The sequence below is a fragment of the Onychomys torridus genome, chromosome 14, assembly GCF_903995425.1.
Source record: "Onychomys torridus chromosome 14, mOncTor1.1, whole genome shotgun sequence".
NCBI classification, from domain to species: Eukaryota; Metazoa; Chordata; class Mammalia; order Rodentia; family Cricetidae; genus Onychomys; species Onychomys torridus.
Genome location: NC_050456.1, coordinates 30,253,839 through 30,263,194, shown reverse-complemented (window position 1 = coordinate 30,263,194; position 9,356 = coordinate 30,253,839).

Sequence of the window (9,356 nt, the reverse complement as noted above, 5' to 3'; positions counted from 1 at the left end):
TATCTACTTATCTTTCATGTTTTTGCCTGGTGGGTTTTCAAGTCTATCATCACACTTCATTTGCTCTATAGAGTATTAACTAACTTCACTTTCTACTTCTTCCTACTGGGAGTTATTCTACTGTTTTATCTCAGGAATTTTGTAATGAAGTTTCTGTCCTTATATTAATGAAAAGCTTGTTTGAATTTGATGAATAAGATATTGTTGTAGCAAGTCCTCCCTCTTCAAAAATGATACTTCCTTAAGGGGAAGAATAAGTCCATGCATAATGTTTTGCACAATCTAACAAAGGAACGTGCTTTCCCACCTTGGGAATGCCTGACAATGCCTGGGAATTACTGGTCTACGTGACTTGGAAGAGTGGCATAAAAATTGCACTTATTATGTAGAAGCCACAGATAATGCTAGTTACTCTGTGATGCAGAATGTTGGGGACAGAGTGCTCTGGCCTGGAATGTGAGCTGTGCTGAACTTAGTAAGCACTATTCTATATGTGCCTAGTACCTTTATCTTATATGGAGTTACATGATAACCTGAACCGTTTCAATAATATCAAAATTACATTTCAAATATTTTTTATTTTCACTTTTTTGTTTATGTAAGTTTTTAAAAATTTTTCTTTCTTAAGAAATTTTCTGTTCATTCCACATGCTATCCACAGATACCCCTTCTCCCTCCTCTCACCCCCCAGCCCTCTTTCCCAAGACACCCCACATCTCCACATCCCCCAAATTGAGGTTTCCCATGGGGAGTCAGCAGAGCCTAGCACACTGAGCCTAGGCAGGTCCAAGACCCTTCCCACTTCAGCAAGGCTGTTCAAGGTTTCACACCAGAGGTGCTGGATTCCAGAAGCCTACCCATACACCAGGGAGAGATCCCAATCCCCTTGCCTGATGCCCCCAAAACAGTTCAAGCCAAACAACAGTCTTCTGTGTCCAAAGGGCTCAGTCTAGTCCCATGGAGGCTCCACAGCTACCCAGCTACCAGTCCATAGTTCACAGGCTTCCACTAGTGTGGCCAGTCCTCTCTGCAGATCCTTCCATCATGACCTTGAAGTTCCTCGCCTGCAGTATCTCTCCACTCTCTCATCAATTGGATTCCCTGAGCTCAGCCTGGTGCCTGGTCATAGATCTCTGTATTGGCTTCCATCAGTCACTGGACAAAGGCTCTTCGATGACAGCTAAGTTATTTGCTAGGCTGGTCACCAGAGTAGACTGGTCCAGGTACTTTCTGGACCACTGCCAGCAGACCAAGGTGGGGTCAACCTTGTAGATTCCTGAGAGCCTCCCCAGTACCCTGCCTCTTCCTGTTCTCATGATGCCCTCATCTATCATGGTATCTTCTTCCCTGCCCTCCCACTCTGCCCCTGTTCCAGCTTGACCCTCCCATTTCCCTATGTTCTCATTCCCAACCCCTCACCCTCTGCCACCACTCCCCCAACAACCAGTCCAATCATGTAGATCTCATTCACTTCTCCTTCCTGGGGTCATCCATGTGACCCTCCTAGGGTCTTTTCCTGTTAGATAGCCTCTCTGGAGTTGTGGGTCGCAGTCTGACCATCCCTTCCCTCACATTTAGTATCCACTTATGAGTGAGTACATACTATGTTTGTCCTTCTGAGTCTGGGTTATCTCACTCAAGATGATATTTTCTAGTTCCATCCATTTGCCTGCAAATTTCATAATATCATTGTTTTTGTTTTTGTTTTTGTTTTTTTACTGCTGAGTAGTACTCCATTGTGTATATGTGCCATATTTTCTTTACCCATTCTTCAGTTGAGGGGCATCTAGGTTGTTTCCAGGTTCTTGATATTACAAATAATGCTGATATGAACATTGTAGTGGATAGCCAACCCAGCATTGGCCTGGAAGTTCCAACCCACATTGAGGCTTCAGTAATGATCATGCCCACAAGGCGGGGCAGAGGAGGGAGCTGAAGACCGAGGATCAGGAGGAGGTCGCTCTCTTGGTTCGGGGCTCTGGATGCTGGAGGTAGACCAAGCAGAGTTCTCCAGAGAACACCGCTGGACTGCGCTATACCTTTGCCAGACCCTGCAACCTATCCTTTCATTTGTAAGTTACCCCACAAAATAAACCTCCCTTTTAACTACGTGGAGTGGCCTTAATAATTTCACCAATATCAGGCGCCCAACGTGGGGCACGAACCCACGACCCTGAGATTAAGAGTCTCATGCTCTATCAACTGAGCTAGCCGGGCATTTAGACTCAGGTTCTTTAGGATAGTACACCTTTTGGAATGATCCTTGTAACATGCCACCTACCCATGCCCTAGACTTCCCTGGATTTTACTATGTGTTTTTTGCTTGATATTGTTTGCACTTATTGTAATTCCAACTTATCTAAGTCATTATCCCTCATTACTCCTGGACAATATTTGATAACCATCTCTTTGTATATAGTCTTGTATTAGGTTAGAACTTTCTTATTTAGACAAAAGGGGGAGATGTAGTGGATAGCCAACCCAGCATTGGCCTGGAAGTTCCAACCCCCATTGAGGCTTCAGTAATGATCACGCCCACAAGGTGGGGCAGAGGAGGGAGCCGAAGACCGAGGATCAGGAGGAGGTTGCTCTCTTGGTTCGGGGCTCTGGACACTGGACGCAGGAGGTAGACCCAGCAGAGTTCTCCAGAGAACACCGCTGGACTGCGCTATACCTTTGCCAGACCCTGCAACCTATCCCTTCATTTGTAAGTTACCCCACAAAATAAACCTCCCTTTTAACTACGTGGAGTGGCCTTAATAATTTCACCAATAGAACATAGTTGAGCATGTGTCCTTATAAGATTGAGCATTCCTTGGGTATATGCCCAAGAGTGGTATAACTGGGTCTTGAGGAAGACTAATTACCAATTTTCTAAGAAAATGCCATACTGATTTCCAGAGTGGCTGTACAACTTTGCATTCCCATCAACAGTGGAGGAGTGTTCCCCTTGCTTCACATCTCTCCAACATAATCTGTTTTCAGTGTTTTTGATCTTAGCCATTCTGACAGTTGTAACATGGTATCTCAGAGTTGTTTTGATTTGCATTTTCCTGATGACTAAGAATGCTAAGCAATTCCTTAAATGCCTTTCAGCCATTTGAAAATCTTCTGTTGAGAATTCTCTGTTAAGCTCTGTAGCCCATTTTTTAATTGTATTGTTCAGTATTTTGATGTCTAGGTTTTTGATGTCTAGGTTTCTTTATATATTTTGGAGATCAGCCCTCTGTCAGATGTGGGGTTGGTGAAGATCGTTTCCCATTCTGTAGGCTGTTGTTTGGTCTTATTGACCATGTCCTTTGTTCTACAAAAGCTTCTCAGTTTCAGGAGGTCCCATTTATTAATTGTTGCTTTCAGTGTCTGTGCTACTGGTGTTATATTTAGAAAGTGGTTTCCTGTGCCAATTTGTTCCAGACTACTTCCTACTTTCTCTTCTATCAAGTTCAGTGTAACTGGATTTATAATGAGGTCTTTGATCCACTTGGACTAGAGTTTTGTGCATTGCAACAGATATGGATCTACTTGCAATCTTCTGTATATTGACATCCAGTTAAGCAGTTAAGCCAGCACCATTTGTTGAGGATGCTTTCTTTTTTCCATGGTACAGTTTCGGCTTCTTTGTCAAAAATCATATCTTCATAGGTGTGTGGATAAATGTCAGGGTCTTCAATTTGATTTCATTGGTCCACATGTCAGTTTTTATGCCAGTACCAAGCTGTTTTTAATACTATAGCTCTATAGTAGAGCTTGAGATCAGGGATCATGATGCCTCCAGAGGTTGCTTTATTATACAGGATTCTTTTAGCTATCCTAGGTTTTTTTGTTTTTCCATATAAAGTTAAGATTTTTTTCTTTCCAAGTCTCTGAAGAATAGTGTTGGGATTTTGATGGGTATTGCACTGAATCTGTATATTGCTTTTGGTAAGATTGTCATTTTTACTATGTTGATTCTACCTGTCCATGATCTTGGGAGATATTTCCATTTTTCAGATATCTTCTTCAATTTCTTTCTTCAGAGACTTAAAGTTCTTATTATACAGATCTTTCACTTGCTTAGTTAGACTTACCCCAAGGTATTTTATATTATTTGTGGCTATTGTAAAGGGTGATGTTTCTCTGATTTCTTTCTCATCCCCTTTTTCATTTGTATGTAGGAGGGCTACTGATTTTTTTTTTTTGGTTAATCTGGTATCCTGCCACCTTACTTAAGGAGTTTATCAGTTGTAGGAGTCCCCGGTAGCATTTTTGTGGTCAATTACATATATTATCATATTGTCTGCAAATAATGGAAGTTTGACTTCTTCCTTTCCAATTTGTATCCCCTTGATCTTCTTTTGTTGTCTTATTGCTCTAGCTAGAACTTCAAGTACTATATTGAATAAGTATGGGGAGAGTGGACAGCCTTGTCTTGTTCCTGAGTTTAGTAGAATCGTTTTGAGTTTCTCTCCATTTAATTTGATGTTAGCTGTCAGCTTGCTGTAAATTGCCTTTATTATGTTTAGATATGTTCCTTGTATTCCTTATCTCTCTTTATCATAAATAGTGTTGGATTTGTTCAAAGGCTTTTTAAGCATCCAATGAGTTGATCATGTGTTTTTTTTTTTCTTTCAGTTTGTTTATATGGTGTATTACATTGATGGACTTTCGTTTATTGAACCATCCTTGCATCCTTGGGATGAAGCCTACTTGGTCATGGTAGATAATTTTTTGATGTGTTCCTGGATTCCATTAGCCAGTATTTTATTGAGTATTTTTGCATCAATGTTCATGAAGGGTATTTGTCTGTAATTCTCTTTCTTTGTTGCATCTTTATCAGGGTAACAGTAGCCTCATAAAAAATAATTTGGTAATGTTCCTTCTGTTGCTATGGTGTGGAACAATTAGAAGAGTATCGGTATTAGCTCTTCTTTAAAAATCTTGTAGAATTCTGTGCTGAAACCATCTTGTCCTGGGCTTTTTTTGGTTGGGAGACTTTTAATGCCCATTTCTATTTCCTTAGCAGTTATTGGTCTATTTAGATATTTTATTTGATTTAAATTTGGTATGGGGTACCTATCCAGAAAATCATCCATTTCTTTCAAATTGTCCAATTTTGTGGAGTATAGGTTTTTGAAGTATGACCTGATGGTTCTCTGGTTTTCCTCATTGCCTGTTGTTATGTCCCCCTTTTTATTTCTGATTTTGTTAATTTGGATGTTCTGTCTCTCTGCCTTTTGGTCAGTTTGGATAAGGGCTTATCTATCTTGTTGATTTTCTCAAAGAACCAACTCTTTGTTTCATTAATTCTTTGTTTTGTTCTCTTTGTTTCTATTTCATTGATTTCAGCCCTCAATTTGATTATTTCCTGGCATCTGTTTCTCCTGGGTGAGTTTGCTTCTTCTTGTTCTAGAGCTTTCAGTTGTGCTGTTAAGTCACTAATGTGAGATTTCTCCAACTTCTTTATGTGGGCTTTTATGGATTTTCCTCTTAGCACTGCTTTCATGGTATCCCATAAGTTTGGATATGTTGTACATTTGTTTTCATTGAATTCTAGGAAGTCCTTAATTTCATTCTTTATTTCTTCCTTGACCATTCAATTGGGTATTATTCAGTTTCCATGAGATTGTAGGCTTTCTGTCATATTTGTTTTTGTTTAAATCTAACTTTAAGCCATGATGGTCTGATAAGACACAGGAGGTTATTTCAATTGTTTTGTATCTGTTGAGATTTGCTTTGTGACAAAGCATGTGGCCAGTTTTGGAGAAGGTTCCATGGGGTGCTGAAAAGAAGGTATATTCTTTTGTGTTAGGGTGGAATATTCTGTAGACATCTATTAAGTCTATTTGAGTCATAATGTCTGTTAGTTCCCTTATTTCTCTGTTAAATTTCTGTTTGGCTGACCTGTCCATTGGTGAGAGTGGGGTGTTGAAGTCTCCCAATACTTGTGTATGGGGTTTGATGTGAGATTTAAGCTTTAGTAATGTTTCTTTTAAAAATGTCAGTGCCCTTGTATTTGGGGCATAAATATTCAGAATTGAGACTTCGTCTTGTCAGATTTTCCCTGTGATAAATATGTAGTGTCCTTCCTGATCTCTTTCAATTTATTTTAGTTTGAAGTCTATTTTATTAGGATAGCTAAACCAGCTTGCTTCTTAAATCCACTTGATTGGAATGTGTTTTCCCAGCCTTTTATTCTGAGGTGGTGTCTGTCTTTGAAGTTGAGGTGTGTTTCTAATATGCAGCAAATGGATGGCTCTTGTTTCCACATCCATTCTGTTAGCCTGTGTCTTTTTAAAGGTGAATTGAGACCATTGATATTGATGCATATTAATGTCCAGTTATTGTTAATTTCTGTTATTTTTTTGTTGGTAGTGTTGTATGTTTCCCTTCTTTGGTATTTGTTGGTATGGGACTATTCCTTAGGTTGGATTTTTTTCCTTCAGGTGGTTTCTGTAGGACTGGATTTGTGGAGAGATATTGTTTAAATTTGGTTTTATCATGGAATATTTTATTTAGTCTGTCTATGTTGATTGAGAGTTTTGCTGGGTATAATAGTCTGGGTTGGCATCTATGGTCTCTTAGTATCTGCATAACATCTGTCCAGGACCTTCTGGCTTTTAGTGTCTCCATTGAGAAGTCAGACGTTATTCTAATGGGTTTGCCTTTGTTACTTGGCATTTTTCCTTTGCAGCTCTTAATATTTTTTTCTTTATTCTGTATGTTTAGTGGTTTTATTATTATGTGGCAAGGGGACTATTTTTTGGATCCAGTCTATTTGGTGTTCTGTAACTTTTTTGTATTTTTTTTATAGGTATTTCCTTCTTTAGGTTGGGAAAGTTTTCTTCTGTGATTTTGTTGAATACATATTCTGTGCCTTTGAGTCAGTATTCTCCTTCTTCTATCCCTATTATTCTTGGGTTTGGTCTTTTCCTGGTTTCCCAAATTTTCTGGACATTTTGGGTCATGACTTAGTTGGTTTTGATGTTTTCTTTGACTGCTGAATCTATTTCTTCTAACGTATCTTCAATGCTAGAGAACTGCTCTTCCATCTCTTGCATTCTGGTGGTTATACTTGCATCTGAAGTTCCTGTTTGTTTACTCAGATTTTCCACTTCCAGCATTACCTCTGTCTGTGTCTTCTTTATTGACTCCATTTCAGTTTTGAAATCTTGAACTGTTTCCCTCACTTGTTTAATTGCTTTCTCTTGGCTTTCAAGGGATTTACTGATTTCTTCCCATTTTTGTTTGACTTTTTCTCGATTTCTTTATGGGAATTTTTCATTTCCTCTTTTAAGATCTCTAATATATTCTTTTTTATGTCATTTCTATGGTAGATACCTTCTATTTCTTCTGTGTTGGGATATTCAGGTGTTGCTGATGTAGGTTCTGATGAAGACATACTGGTTTTTATGTTATTGACTGTGTTTTTGCACTGGCATCTACCCATCTCTTTCTCCACTTGGTACAAGTGGTGTTTGTATCTGAGGGATCCTCTCTTGGTCTGATTGATACTATTGATCCAGTGGGAGCTCTTGGTCTAGTTGATGCTGATGGACTTTTTGTCTTAGGAAGAAGCTTTTAGTCCAACTGGCAGTAGTGGGCTCTGTCTCAGGGAGTAGCTGCAGTCTTACCATGTGGTAGATGGTGATAGTCTGACCTATCTGCAGGATGTCTGCCTGCCAACTAGCCTCTTAGCCTTTTTATAGGCATGCTGGCAGGCCCTGTCTCAGGCAACAGTTGCAGTCTGGGAGGTTGGGTGGGATTTGGGGGAGGTGGGGCTTGGGTTACAGGGTCTAATAGGGGATGGTGGTAGTCCGTCCTGTGTGTGTAGGAGGTCTGCCTGCCAACTGGCCTGAAACTGGAACTGCAATGGATGGGGGTATAGGGGTGCAGGGTTGTACCCCTGGGCCCAAAGCCTAGGGGCTGGGGTGTTTGGGTATGAAGATAAAGACTCACCTCTTAGTCCAGTCAGGTGCTGGCAGGCTCTGTCTCCTTAAAATATTTTTTGTCATACCTTAATGATTATGAGCATTTTAATTTTATATAGGTCCTATTAGAACTGTAAATTATCAGCTTTTTATCTTACTCTTCCCTTCTCATATCAACTTATGAACTTCAAAATAAGAAAGGAAAGATTACAGGCTTATATATTATAGTGACCTATATATAAAAGAATATAGTTATGTGGTAGTTTTTTGCAAGGTATTCTAGCCTCCTGTCCCACCATATGAGATATTCCTTTCATAGCAATAATTTTACATTTTCCCCATCCCTGATGATGTAGAACATCAGATTATAAAAACTTCATGCAATATAAAACATTTTAAAATGAAAATATAAAACTCTCAGTAATACTACTTGTGAAAAACAAAAAATAAAATCAGACTGCCGAAGAAGAAATTGGGAAAAACGCTTGACCTGACAAAAGTGTAGGAGGAGGTATTGACTTTGGATCTCCTTTTCTTGTTTTCAGACTATCTCCTATCCTTCCCCAATACACATCCCATCCATGCAGCATAACAGATCTTTTGTGTTCTTTGTCTCCTGAATACAGTTTTTGTCTTTCTTTGATTCATTGTTTCCCCTCTGAGACTTAGTGAATGCCGTTTTATGTCTAACCTAGAAAGAAAATACTTCCTACTTTGTATATTGGACTAATTCCTATCTAGCCTTCAAGGTAGGGCCCAGCTTCTTTCTCTAAAAGGCTTTTCTCAGTTGTTCAGCCTCCCACAGGAGGCTAACGTGCTTGCTTTTAGCCTCCATTGAAGCTTGCTGCTTTCTCTCCACAGAGTGTTGAATACACTGAATTGAGACTGTTTACTTGTTGGTCTCTTCTGTGTGAAAAGGGACTGTAATTTCCTTCAGTGTCTAAATAATCACATTCTTGCCTAAATAATTACTCTTTGATAAAGGAAATCAGCAAGAATACATGAATACTGAAAGGCCCATTGAGCACATGCTACAGGCTTTATAGTCACTGAAATGAAACCCATCAGGGAGATTCTCGGGCAGTCACCCTTCCCTCTGAGGACTACAAGGTTTTAACACCCACATCGAAAAGAATGTGATTTTGTGGCATCTTATTTCTGATGTAACAATGCTGTGTTGGGCATTATGAAAGTGAATCCCTGTTTGGAAAATGTAGGGGGAGGGTTATATTTCCAAGCAGATCTGATGACACTGGTTGTGTACTATCTAGGATACTAACTACTTTTTCAATGAGTCAAATTCAATTGGAATCTAGGGATAGTGTGGAGATTACATAAAATGAACACTGATGGAGAGGCTCTTAATAGCTACCTTAATAGCTATCTTTACACTATTTATAAAATCTAAGGATTCAAAAAAGAGGGGCTGCAGAGACAGGTCAACTGTTA